Source organism: Empidonax traillii, unplaced genomic scaffold (genome assembly GCF_003031625.1).
Source record: "Empidonax traillii isolate 1590-97213 ecotype Southwest subspecies unplaced genomic scaffold, ASM303162v1 scaffold8:size5222938, whole genome shotgun sequence".
NCBI lineage: Eukaryota > Metazoa > Chordata > Aves > Passeriformes > Tyrannidae > Empidonax > Empidonax traillii.
In genome coordinates this window covers 4,805,627-4,819,916 of record NW_020955201.1, presented here as the reverse complement: position 1 = coordinate 4,819,916, position 14,290 = coordinate 4,805,627, and the positions used below count along the sequence as shown (strand labels likewise).

The following is a 14,290-nucleotide window of genomic DNA, read 5'->3' as shown; positions in this document are numbered from 1 at the left end:
TGAACTGAGTTTTGCAAAATGGAGAGTCAGTGGAGTCTGCGTGTGTGTACACAACCCTCCACGTGTCCCCCGCATCTAAATGGCAAGTTCAGAGAGTAATGAAGAAAGGTAGGAGATCTGCTTTTCCACACTTAATGAGTTTCATAGTTTGGGGCAGAACAGCTGGTGCCCCTGTATTTTCAGAATCATTAGATTCAGGAGCCCTCTACCTGCCCCAAAGGAGCCCCCGGTGGTGTAGAGGAAAACACACTGCACTGTCACTGCAGAGACCCGGGTTCGATTCCCGGTCGGGGCCCCTCCCCGGGCAGAGGGAGCTCGTTAGCCCTGTAAGGCAATCCATCTACGTCCTGAGGACCTCGCTGCCACCGTCCAAGCGTGCTTGGCGCCGGCAGATGAACCTCAGGATTAAAGGGTGGGCTCAGTTCCGCGCACACTGTGTCTCACCTAAAAAATCCAATGCGCAGGCTGGAAGGTGGAAAGACCTTCCCCGGTTCTTTGTTCGCGAAGAGACTGGCCACCACCTGCCCCAAAAGCTGTCAGCAATTCAAGGCCGCACCTGTAAGCACAGGATTTACTTCACACCCAAAAGCCAAACTGTCCCCACTGCTTGGTTTCACTCTGATTAAAACAGCAAAAGAAGCACTAGACAAGAGCTAACCTGCAATTAGCTATCCTAAATAGTCTGTAGCAAAGAGCCTTTGCACAGCCTATACCCATCTGGGTTTCATTTATTAGTGATTTAAACTCAGGCCCTCCTTTTTGTGTTGCTCTTAACCTGATCTTTGCACATTATTAAAAAAAAAAAATCTATATAGCCCTGTCCTGTTAAGGGACTTATAACCAGTCTCTGGTCACTAAAACAATTCTGCAGTGATAAGAGGCCATGCTATGCACTGGGCACTGCACAAACATACTCTGTTAGTTTAATCTTTGGCTAGTCTACTGTGCTGCTGAGAAAATGCAGCAGCACTGCAGTGCAGCTGACAATCCAGCTATGAATCCAGTATATGGGTAATTAATGAAAGATTGCAGCAGCAGCTCTAGTCAAAGCAAAGTGGTCACTTTTCTAGCTACAGTTATGTTTAGCTTCTTATCCATACTTTTCCTGGTGGAGATCTCAGTCTAGCATCTCAGAGAATGAAGACTACATCTTTTTACTACTAAAACATTATTAATAGACAGATCAAAGGACTAAAGCATTCTAATGGAAAGGTATACAAGCACTTAAGTGTGTAGAATTTGTTAGGAAAAGAAAATAAATTGTTTCTTCATTGCATCAGTTTTGCCTTACTGAAGTCAGTGAATTTACTTATAACTAACAAATACTGATACTTGTTTCAGTACATGGCTTGAGGTTCGTATAGTTCCATGCCAATTTTGGCTAGGGTAGAGTTAATTTTCTTTAAAGTAGTTGATAAAGAGTGTGTTTTAGATTTGTGCTGGTAGCACCACTGATAACACAGGGACCTTTTAGTTACTGCTGAGCAGTGCATGCACAGCTCACGGCCTTTTATGCTCCTCATAACACCCCACCAGAAGAGACTGGGCGTGCACAAGGAGTTGGGAGGGGATACAGCCAGGATAGTGAGCCCAGGGATATTCCAAACCAATATGGCATAATGCTCAGCATACAAAGCTAGGAAAAGAAGGAAGAGGGAACACTTGGAGTGATGGTATTTGTCTTCCCAAATCACACTGTTACGTGAGATGGGATCCTGCCTTTCTGAGGAGGGCTGAACACTTGCCTGCTCATAGGAAGGAGTGAATTAATTCCCTGTTTTACTCTGCTTGTGTGTGTGGCTTTTGCTTTCCTATTAAGCTGTTTTGATCTCAACGCACGAGTTTTCTCACTTTTACTCTTCCAATTCTCCCCTCCACCCTGCTGGTCAGGGAGCAAGAGAGCAGATCAGTGGAATTAAACTATGACAGGTTGATTACAGAGCAAGGGGTGGGGCTAGGACAGCCTATGCAACTTTCTTCTTCCCTCTGCCCCCAGCAAAAGAGATCATATCTTACCTTAAAAGACTGTAACAGAAGTGCCAGTCTCTCCTTTAGAACTTTTTAGGCATCAGACATAATGCAGCAGAATCAGCTAATGCAATGTGTCAGTACTTGACAGCACATTCAAGAATCTGAGAGTCATCCTACAAGAAGAGAAATGAAAAGAACCAATTAGTCATTGCACACGCTGGGTAACATATCATGCTTAAAATCCCTGATGCCTGGTTGAGCCATGCTGCTAAACAATAAAAAAGTTATCAACAATCACAAAATATGAAAAGCTGAAGCATTTTTTTATTTCCAAGGTGAAATGCACAAGCCACATTTTGGCTACAGCACTCTGGAAAGAAAGCATGCATCTTGCAATAGCTCTGTCACCATCCACTGCCTTCCCAATTTAAATCTTTTTTGTTCAAACAACAGTCCATGTGAATGAACAGAAACAAAGCTCCAGGCACATCAGGATACACCAGCCATGCCAGTTACAGAAACAAAACTGTAAATGTTTGTAACCCGGTCCTGGTTTGAACTGGGAAATGCATCAGAAGCCCATGCGAGGTAAGTATTAGCACTACGTAAGCCAGGATGTTGGTCTATATGGAAGACACATGGAAGTACTCTATAGACTACAGGAAAAGGAGGGACATCTACAGTCTCCTTTTCCTGAACAGGCTTTTTTCAAAATTCTCATGTTGCTAGGACTTGTACTTATGAATCTCAACCTATACTGAGTAAAGACACTCCAACGGCAGCAGAGTTCACGCCTGCACCACTGTGGCACATAAGGCAGCTCTCTTCCCCCACAGCAATTCAGCAGAGATGTTCTGTCACGAAGAGTTAGTAATTTGTTTTTCAGCTCCAACTCATTTGGCGTGTTTAATCCTCAAACGAGCAAACTTCCAGAAGTGCAGGTGCATGCACATACCCACTTTGACACGGTTCCTTGCTCTGAGATATCCCAGCTCACAACCACTCACAGGTACTGTTGAGTCAGCTGCACCCTGAGGCAGTGCTGATGTTGAACAGTTACACCATGACACTGATTTGACATTTGACAGCTATGGAGGGGTAGGCCAGCAAAAAAACTTACCTACATCTAGCATGGTTACTCAGGCAAATTTTAAAGATCATTTTCAGGTGAAAGACACTTATCATTCAGATTATTAAATACTTTCCCAAAGCTTTGGTATGAACACACATGGTGACCACTGTCCCAGTTTGTAAAACTCCAGAGATGGGACCTTCGTGGAGTGCAAGAGAATCATACCAGGTAAGAATTAAAGAATTTTTATTATAAATTAATTTAAAAACCAGCACCAAAAGCATGTTACTGACTCATGTCCCTATATAGATATACATATATTGTTCTAGTCACACTGCTTACAAATCCTTAAAACAGACTCCTAAGGGTTGTCTTCATAAACAAGTAGTATTTGAAGAGAAAGTACAAGGGTCTGTTTTTTGTGAGGTTGAGAGGGGAAAATGAATTGGGACACCTTAGGTTCTGGAAAGGTAACATCTGTTACAAAATCAGAAACCCAAAAGCCCCAAGCTTAGATGAGCTTCAAACAAGTATTCAGTGTTCTAAAGTTACCCCAAGGAAACGGCAATCAATTTCTTCCTCTCTCTAACACTTTCTCAATACATTTAGTTATACTTTTAGGTATTTATGTAAAATATGAACATTTTATGCAGCATATTACCTATCCATGATACCTTCAAAATGCTTTTCTTGGAATAGGGGTACATTCTAAACTGATTACAAATATATCCATTTACATAATATTAAAAACTGTAATGCATTAGGGAACTTGAGATTATAGAAAACAAATTATATCCTTGGAGCTATATATTCACAGATAACAGAAGTACCACAATCATTGCATTTCTGTATAATCTCTGCACTACACTTCTGTATAAAACAGTCCAGAAGTTTCCAGATGTTCAATCAATGGTCACACATCCTGGGCTGCTGTTCAAGGACACAAAAACATGACTTTCAAACCCCTGGTGCCATATGTCCCCATACCATGGTGTCAAGATCATTCAGGTATTCTGCATAGGTTAATTTTTCTCCAACAGATTTCAAATTTTGCACATTTCCCCACAGCTACCAAAACTCTGTACCAGGTACTCTCTGTATTTCAGCTGAAGAGAGTTTATGCCCCCACCTGGTCCAGATCAGCTTGAAGACACAGTATCTGTGCAACACCAAAAGCCAGAACGAGGACACGGCTTGAGCCACAAGATGAACTAGTGAGAACTTTGTGTGAATTGCACCCTCTTTATCAAAGAGTAGTGATCAAAAGCCAGAAATCCTTTAGTAGCTAAGATTTATCACATAACTTAGTATCTTCCACGCCAGATGGAAAGAATGCTTCACTTTTGCTTTTTATCCAAACAAATCACAGCATACATGTAACACACAATCATCTGGCTCCTACACATCCAAGCACAACCAAAACAAAAAAAGCATTAAAATGCACACCCATTTTTTCCCTTAAGGGGAAAACAAACCACACCTAACAGGTATTAACAAAAACACTAAACATTAGAAAACATTCTGTTACAATAGGGATTTTAAAAAAAATTATGTAACACTGTAAGAAAAATTGTAATCTCTATAAAATAGATGTATGTTTCTCACATAAAAAAGTAATTGTTCTTGTAAACTGCTTCAGAAATGGCAATCTGATTTCATTTCCAGGCAGAAAACTTACTCAGTGATTAGCATAACCAAGTCCTAAGTAGAAGGAAAGAAAAGCCGAAATGAAAACAAACATGGGCAAACAGTTAAGCAGAGATATTGCATATACAAAGGGAGTCTATTTGCTGATAAAAGCTGTAATTTTTACAGAGAGTTCTAACCTTCATAAAATTTTAGATTTAAACAAAGCTTGCTATGCAACAGATATTCCTTAATTTCCCAAGGATATGTTGTCACCAATCTTTAATAGAAAGTCCACGTATTTCACAGCATACTTCACTAGCTTGACAAGTTCACTATAGGCAGCTAACACACATATTCCATCCTCTCTCCTTTTCCATTTTAACATTGTTCAACACCTCCTCCCACATGTTCCTCCAACACACCCGCCTCTCTCCTGCAGCCTGATTCACTTATCTTAAGAGGAATTTATGCTGGCCTGAAAAAAAACACCAGCCCCCTCAACTGAAAGGATATGCCTGGATAACTTATTGAGATATGTCTCAGATGCTGTGTCCAACAAACACTTCTAAGTCAATTAAAGACATTCTGCATAGCACTAGAAGGGTAGTTAAATTCTTGGTGTGAAGAAGACATTATTTTAAAATAAATTTGGAGATAACATTTCAAGTGGTAAAAACACTTTTTCCTGGTGAATATATTTTGGACAGAAAGCTTTAAGTATTCAGAAGCACTATTCAGCCTTTGTACAATTCAGTGTTCTCATAATTGCTAAAGGAAATAACTAAGGCTATGTCTGCATGGCACAAAGCACCATACTAATTAACCCTGCAGAGACACTAATTAATCTCGGCAGGGCACCACAGTAACATGACTACTCTGCATAGGGAATCTCCCCATGGTGAGGCATCCTTCCTGCCTTTTGGACACCCCATCTCCCACCCCAAGCAGTCTCTTTCACATGAAAGAAGGGTCTTACACCTAAGACGAACCCTCCATGGAGGGGTGTTTCCTCTCAGGAGCTGTGGCACTGCTCATTTCTATTGAAGTCTGACCTTCAGCAGTCAATAGTGTACGCTGAACCAGTTCTTGACAAACAGTAAAATAATCATCAGGTATTACGGAGGATCCTTGGCTGCGAGGGGGACGAATGTGACAGGGTATACCTATGGACAGACTCCTGGGCCCCAGGAGGAAAGATCCAGGACAGCACCTCAGAAGAGCTATGTGTAATGACAATGGTGATTGTCTGACAATCATCTGAGGCAATTCACACCACATTTTAATTTCTCAGCTGGTCTCAAAATTAAGCAAGAAGAGACTCTCTAGCCCTAGTGTAAATGTTCTCCACTGAGTCAGCTCCAAGTAGAAGATAATAATGTGCTTGTTAGCATGGTAGAAAAAGTTCAATTGTTGCCAAAGCGACTTTCCTTTCAACATTCTTGTGATAAAACAAGCCATGGGCTAAAGCCAGAACACTTTATCTGCTGTACTTGATGCCACCTCTTGGTACAGAGGCCTGTTCTTCACGTACTGCAAATGGACTTTGAGCTTCTTATGACTTGTTAAAACACATATATCAAGGGATAAGGTCCTCAGCTTTAGCTTGAAGTGCTTGTCCAGATAGGACCTAGTTTTGAGCAACCAGAGAGCAAGAGGAAAGAGAACACTGACATTACAACCTGCAGCAGAACAAAGCTTCACAGCCTGCCCACACTACAGCATAGAAAGGTGCAGAAGGGTCATTCTCTCTGCCACAAACAAGCCAAAGTCAGGGAAGTGTTTTACTGCAAAGCAGAAGAAACAGTTTCAGATTCTGAAGAGTCCCTGTCCAGTCCCTTATACCTCCTCCCCACAAACACATATCTAAAACTGAGGTATTTCTGAGACAATCCTGTTCTTACGGCCTCTCTCAGTAAACACAGACCTTCTGCAAAGCACAGCCCCATGAATTTAGCAGGAGTTACCTGAGCAAGGTGACTCATGTTGCTGGTAAATGCGATACACCAGCTCAGCTAGAACCTGGTAGGCAAGACTGGCTTCTCACGTGTCAGTCAGTTTTGCACAGGCAGAGGTCACAGCACCAGAAAGGGCAGCTTTGCCTTGGCCCAGGACTTGTAACTACAGTATTCAGAAGTTGGTGACTGGTTTCAACACATAGGCTGTTTCTTGTGGCAGAAGCACAGGGACAACTTTCTAGCATAAAGTACACTGCACCGAGACAGGGAGAAATCACATCAATTTAGCAGTATCGAAACACCCTTGAGACTTTTCACAGTCTCAGCAAAGCAGTGTACTCAAGTAAGTGTGCCAGATTCAGCATGGATGAATAAAAGTCCTACACCCCTGAAAAAGCATCATCATTCACTTACAAGATATTAAGTTGCATTTGATATGTAGGTGTTAAAGAAGCAGTTCTCACACTTAGACCCAAATACTTCAGCTCATGAAAAATAGGAAGATGGCATAAGAGACACATTTGCTCTCTGATCACTTTCAAAAATAGAAAGGCATCAAAGCATCAGCTGTACTTGAACTGTACCTAATAAAAGGCTGTTTCCTTCCTATTTTTTTTTTACCCAAAGGCTGACTGTGAATTGGACACAGTAAAAGTGACAAGATAGGTAAACATTTCAGTCTCCAAACAATAAAAACTGATCAAGATTGTGTCAATACAGTAAAACCCAGCAAGCCATACAAACAGATGTGCTGAATCTTAATGCCTTTAGCTGTCAAGTCAGGTGAAGTTGACTCACCATTCATCGTACACTCAGGTCAGATAGATTTCCCACTTCCTCCTCCAGTGCCTTCCCTATACAAACTGTGAAGTTCACCGTGGGCTTTGTGAAAGGAGACCTTTGCTTGGTAGGACAAACAGTGCCATGACACAATCACCACTGCAAAACAGACCTTCAGCTGGCAGACAGCTTTGAAAACACAATGAACTCATGAACTCCAGACTGCATAGTGCTATTGGCTGGTAAGCAGGAGGATGCAACAAGAAGGATCTTAAAGTCACATATCACTGAGGGCCACTATCATGGCAATACTGGTTCCCTTATGCAAAAGGAAAACACAACCAAATACAACAGCTGTCTCATCTGATGTTCTGAATCAATTATTTGAACAAGAAGAGCTAATAATAAGGTCATTCTGAATTTACTTCTTGTGAAGCATGCTAATCCAGAATAACCACTGTATGTTCTTACTCCTTCAGGAGCACCATTTCTAGACAAAACAGTGAAAGACATTTGGGATGAGGGGTGGTATACAAAAATAAGCATTTTCAGGGATTCAATGACCAGGAAAATTAAATAACCAAACGTGTGGCCTCCAAGGAAAAGGACATATTATTCCTCAGAGTTCCACTAGTAGCTCTTAAGAGAACAGCTTTCTCCAATTAAACTTAAAGCCCCATCACTCTAAGACATTTGTCAGTGTCCCTCAGAAACAAAGCAGGACAGTAACAAGTTCTAGCACAAGCAAGAAAGATTAGCAAGGGGAGGACAAGCAGGACACAGGCACTCCTTGTCAGGATGTTCTTCTCTGCTGAAATGGTTATCATGAATAGCATATTCAGCAATGGCATTGATTGGGAACTCTACAAAAGGCATACACAAATGGCAATATTCGTAGAATGGTTTGGGTTGGAAGGGACCTCATCTCGTTCCCCCTGCTCTAGGCAGGGACACCTTTCACTAGACCAGGTTTCTCAGAAGTTGTCCAGCCTTGCCTTGAACACTCCCAGGGATGAGGCATCCACAACTTCTCTGGACAACCTGCGCCAGTGCACAGCAACCTCACAGTAAAAAACTTTTTTCCTAACATCTAATTTAAACCTACTCTTAGGTTGAATCAATTTCCCCTTGTCCTGTTACTACATGCCACTTCACCTTTCTTGTAGGCTCCCTTCAGATACTGGAAGTTCACAATTAGGTCACCCCTAAGCCTTCTGTTTTCTGTGCTGAACAAACTCAGTTCTCTCAGCTCTTCCTCATAGGAAAGGTGCTCCAACCCTCTAATCGTCTTGGTGTCCCTGCTCTGGACTCAGTCCTACAGGTTATTCTTGTGCTCAGGATACCAGAGCTGGATGCAGCACTCCAGGCAGGGTCTCATCAGAGTACACGGGCAGGATTACCTCCCTTGACCTGCTGGCCAAGCTGCTTTTGATGCAGCTCAGGATACAATTGGCTTTCTGGGCTGTGAGCACACATTGCTGGCTCAGGTCCAGCCTCTCATCCACTGATATTCCCATCCTTTCTGCCAAAAAATAAGTAGTGAGATTCATAACAATATTAATACTCTCTCTCTCTCCACATACAGAAAAAAAAATACAGTAAACACTAGATTTTCATGCTCCAGCTCACAGATGTTAAAGTTGTACTGTAAAAACATAATCCCTCAAACTGGACTGGAGAAAACATGCATGTACAGTGTGATTTTCAACACATATTTCTCCTGAACAGCTAAAAAATACGCTGTATTTAATTGCAAAAGTCCCCTCTACTCACACAATGCATAAAACATGAAGGTCACTGAGCAAAGCAACTTCAAGCAATTCTTCCTGAAAAGTTGCAGGCTCTCGCTTGTGAGGGCAGCCAGCGAAAGGCAGGGGAGGGAGAAGACAGAATGGAAAAACAGATGAAAATGCCAGCACAAGCTTTGCAGCACTGCTTTATCACATCAGTGTGAGAGCTAAGCATGCTTGTGGGCACTCAGGGTCACTGTGGATGAAAAATTATGAATTTAATTTTTGTTCCACCACAGCTTTTGCTGAGCAGTTTGATTTGTGCAGGACTATCCAGCTTGTTGCAGCAGTTTGCAAACAGTTTGCCCACCAGAAAGAAATACCAACCCAGGGATTTTGCATGCTCGTGCACACAGAGTAATACACCTTCAACATTAAGTACTGCTATTCAAAAACAAATCACCACTTCAAGACACAAGTAGTTTCCCATTTAGATATATTTAAAATATTCCATTAAATTGCAACACCAGAATCTACTCAGTGACACAAACCAGATCAGGTTTCACTATTTCTTGAAAGAGCAAGAAATAAAATACTAAACTTACAGGTCTGCTAGTCCACCGTTTCTCTCTGGCACACGAAAACGTACATTATTTAACTGCAATGCCTGAAACAGTAACTTGACCTCTCTGGGAAGGTGGGCGGTATTATTCAAGCTGAAACATTAGAAACATGCATAATTATGCTGGGTATTTGCCACACATTCTTTCATCTGTGAACCAATATGAATGGAAAAGTCACACTGACACTCCAGGCTTAGATTATGTCCAAACCACCAATTAAGAAGGTTTTTCGTGACGTCCTGAGAACACAAAATTTTTTGGGCAGGAGAAATTTTCTCTGGACTTAACTGTACATAAGTTACAAAGACAAAATGTCACTGCTGCAGCACAAAGCCAAGTGGGCTACACCATGTATATTGAGCTTTCTGCCCACTACTGATAGCATAGTGTCACTTTGTTTTCCTCTGACCCCATGAACCATTTATGTGGCTCTTCTGAGGATGCCTGCCACAGCACCAGCCACATTCCATTGTTCATCATCTACCTGTTCCTGCATCGTGATGCCTCTCATATCCTTGTATGCTGCCTGCCTGCTCTTCAGCACAAGTAAAGGACTTTTGGCAGAATCAGACCATCCATAGGGCTGGATGGGACGCACTGGGAGGGCAAACAGGGCAGATGCAGGAAGAAAAGAGACCATAGTTGCTCCTAACTCCACCAGCATCCAAAACTCACATCACAGCTGCTTATGCCTATGGCAGTACCCCCTTCTCACCAAGCATACAGAGTGCCCTCTGCATGCTGTCTTCCCTTCGAGGAAAGCAGCATTCACCTTTCAAGTTTTGAGCAGTAGAATCATAAGACAAATGACATACCACAAGACAATATTCACAGCCGAAACCTAGTGAAATACACAAAACTTTCAGAACTTTTAAGGCTAGAACACAACACAAAAACACAGGGTTTTTTTTCTTCAGAGGGAGAAAATGCAGTTCAAACAAGAGAAGAACTGTGCACACATTTCAAACTACAGTCTTCTGTAATATTAAGTTTTCATGTTCCTCAAAACCAAGACCTAGCTGCACTCCTGATCAAGTGAGATGCAACACTATCTAGAGCTGTTGAGATCCCAGTTGTCCCTGAACTTTTTTTGATACCAGCATCCATACGTTGCTGTTCTGGGCAACTAACCTGACTATCCCCCTTTTATGATGGAACTTCCAGCATTCTTGATTTAGCTCATTTCATTCTTGGTGCTTCTCACAAATACATGTGCAATACAAGGTATTTATTTCAGCTGATTCCCCATGCATTAGGGACAATGCATGTATCTGGAACTCTGTTCCAGGAGAGACACATGAATAATTCCAGAGCCTTTCTTCTGCTGTTTTTCAAGCAGCCCAGCTCCCTGTATTTCTTGCCGTTCTTTATATACTTCCAAAACTTTGGAATTAATTGCAATGCACACAGAATATTGAGAGGTACTTCCCTAAGTCAGATTTTGTAGTTTCAATGACCTGCGTTTTTCCTTTAAACAGGATAACTATGTATCTCAGGGAACATAAGTTGCCACAGTGACCATGTAGAAAGAAGTTAATACTTCAAGGACTATTTTCCACATGTATTTGAAACCTCAAGATATGAAAACTGCTCACTGTCAAATTATTATGACCATATAAGCAGAACTTGCTGAATAATTTTTTGATGAGTTTTAAATCTGGTTTTGTAAATAATGCTTTATGTAGAGTTTAAACCCTGCATTCTTTCAAACATAGTTGTGAAAACTGCAGATAGCTTTATTTTGAATGTTTTTCCCTTCTTCCACATAACCTAAAAAAAGAATTAAAACATGACGGAGCAACTATCTTAAGCCCTACTTAAAATATATGTTCAAAATGTCTGAGCTACGTGATGAAAATGCTTTAAGTCAAACAAAAGTAGCTTGTGGTGAAAAGAAAGTGAACAGAGTAAAGATCCAAGTTTGCGTCAAATCTTGGTTGGAATAATTTAATTGCCACTGCATAAAAGCAGGAATTTCTCTAATCCATTTCAATATTTGCTATTCCAATAAACACAAAAGAAGGGAAAAGTCAATGTTAGAGTTTTAAATTTGAGTTTAGTACTGGTTTGATAACAACCTTCCTCAAGTTATTTTCCTGGGAAAGAGTTGCTAGAGCACAGAGCTAATTAGGGCTTGTCAGTTAAGCTCTTGCTCTGCTCAGAAAACCTAGACAAATAGCTTATCCATGGATAGACCTGGGGGCCTTTCACAAATAGTTTGTATTCCACTGCAAGCTTAGGCACATTACATAAACATCTGGAGTACCCATAAGAACCTTGAATACCTCTCCCCTTCTGCCCTGCAGCGTCTTCAGGACACTGTTTCATCAACAGCGACAAAAAGAAAACGGTATTATTGTGGGCTTCCATCCAAAAACTGTTGTCATCTGTAGCTTGTCTATATGAAAACAAGGGCTTGGGGTGAAAGGGAGGAGGGGTAATTCAGGTGCAAAAACAAGTTTTCCAATCTTCCTTATCAGTTCTTAACTTCTGAGAGAAAAAGAGCAAGCTTTGTATCATTAATTTAGAGACAACTTCCAGAATGGTTGGATAGTAGACTGCTTTGTGGGGGAAACAGCAGTGAAAATAGGTATGTTTGGCTTTGCTCTGGAGATGCAGTCCAATTTGGAAGTACTCTTGACATCCAGAAATTAAGATGAAGACTCAAAAACTGTCCATGCGAGGGCCCACAACTAATAAACCAGTTGCTCACCATGCAGCAGATACTTTGATACCACATTTCACAGCATAGCTGGATTGGAGGCAATAATCTACTCACTGTGTGACCCAATCTATACATAAGGAGAGAAAGGCACACAGTTCTCCCTAGCATGCTTTCCACAAAGTCCTAGAAAAGCAACATCAGTACCTTCTGTTTAGCTGCAATCCTGCAGGCATCTTTGCAGTCTATCAAGCCTAACCACTGGGCAATTCTTTGCGTGTTTATCTCTCAAACCTGTAGAGCTGTACCTTCCTGCATATTACAGTAACTGCATAATAGGTGTAGCTTAGCTACCTTAAAATATTCCCTTCATAGAACCAGGGAAACAAAATCTTCCCCTTCACTGCTGCACCACAGGAGAGCACCTAAAGCTTCTGGCAAGAAAGACAAAGACAATAGCAGACAACCAGTGTGAAAAACTACCCTTCACATTTTATTCCAATAGGTAGCAATTACATTTAAAAATACACAAAATCCATGCATGTGCCAAACATGAAAGAAGCTGTCCTGAGAGCTAGATGCTCTGAGATCACATTTCAAAGCAATGCAGTATCATTATTTTAATCTTTTGGGAAAACCAGCATGGATATTCTGCTTCAATGTAATTAATTCCAGCCTCTTTTTGTGACCTTTCACAAAAACCTTAGGGGTCAAGAGTAGCAGCTTGTGTGTGTCCCGCTACAATGCTAATATATCTGTACTACCAGCAAAACCCTTCTCTAACAATAAGGCTGAAAACCTTCAGAGAGGGAAGGGGGGACATGTAGATTCCCTCGAAGACTGCCACAAAACAGCTTATACAGAAACATAAATTAAAAGTTGTTTTTCTGAAGGCCATTGCAAAAATTTCATTTTTACTCTGCAGATGGAATTTAGATTCATTTTCATGTTTTATTCTCAACAAATATCCAGATCCTATCAAAACAGTAATGAATTTAAGACTTGTTTTCTTAAAGCAATGGTTAGTGAACGAAATGAAGCCAAAGGAAAGGCTATTTCTTGCTCTGACAGTGAAGTGCTAAGCAGAGAGAGGGAGAGTTTGGAGGAAAAGTGTTGGGTTTTTTAGCCCTCGGGCCACATCGCAGTAAATCCCTGGTGAAATCTCATGAGCACAAGCAAAGCTGCAGCCTACAGTGACAATGCTGCTACTTGCCCTTCATACCACAGCAGCCATGCTCTCCTTCCCCAGCACTTCTCAGCAGTGAGTAACAAGGACTGTTCCAGGGGAAGGGCAGCATGGGCAGGAGAGGTGTGAGAGGTGAGAATGGCAACAGCCCAGCTCTGCAAAGACTCCGGTTGGTGAAAACTTTAACTGAACCCTACTCAGGACGCTTAGTGTTAACTGTCTCAGGTTGGCCAGCATCAAGTCATGAAAAGAGGTAATCAGAAGGTTTTTTTCTCTTCATTCTTAACCTTTGCAATCTGAGACGACTGAAAGAGGACACCATCTAGCAAGGCGGCCGCTAATTAATTCCTCCTCACACAGGCAAAGCTTCTAGCTGCAAAGTATCTGCTTATGTAGGAATAGCACTTGACAGCATTAAGAAAGAAGCTTCAATTGTTCTGAAAAATGCCATTTAGAGACTAAATAATCTCACAAGATGATTTTCCCTATCAGCAGTGAGAAAAGGTGAATGAAAAGCAGCATTGCTCTTGCTTTATTAGTTTTCAGAGCACCGATTTACCATGCACAGTGATTTTGATGGGAGGTCAGCATGCCACAGGCATAGATGCTTTCAGAAGTGTAACTTTACACGAGAAAGTGTTCTTGCATCATCTCTTAGTTTATTTCAGGGAAGCTTATTCAA

At 41.4% G+C, this 14,290-nt stretch overlaps 1 protein-coding gene across 1 annotated transcript in view; it reads right to left on the bottom strand.

The window, feature by feature from the left end:
• Positions 1-9,786, bottom strand: part of KANK1 (KN motif and ankyrin repeat domains 1) — a 107,040-nt gene extending 97,254 nt beyond the window's left edge. The window contains exons 1-2 of the mRNA XM_027883747.1: positions 9,743-9,786; positions 2,017-2,144 (exon numbers count right to left, since the gene is read on the bottom strand). The gene's annotated coding sequence lies outside the window, so the exon portion shown is untranslated. The remainder of the gene's footprint in view (positions 1-2,016; positions 2,145-9,742) is intronic.
• Positions 9,787-14,290: the final 4,504 nt, after the last annotated feature.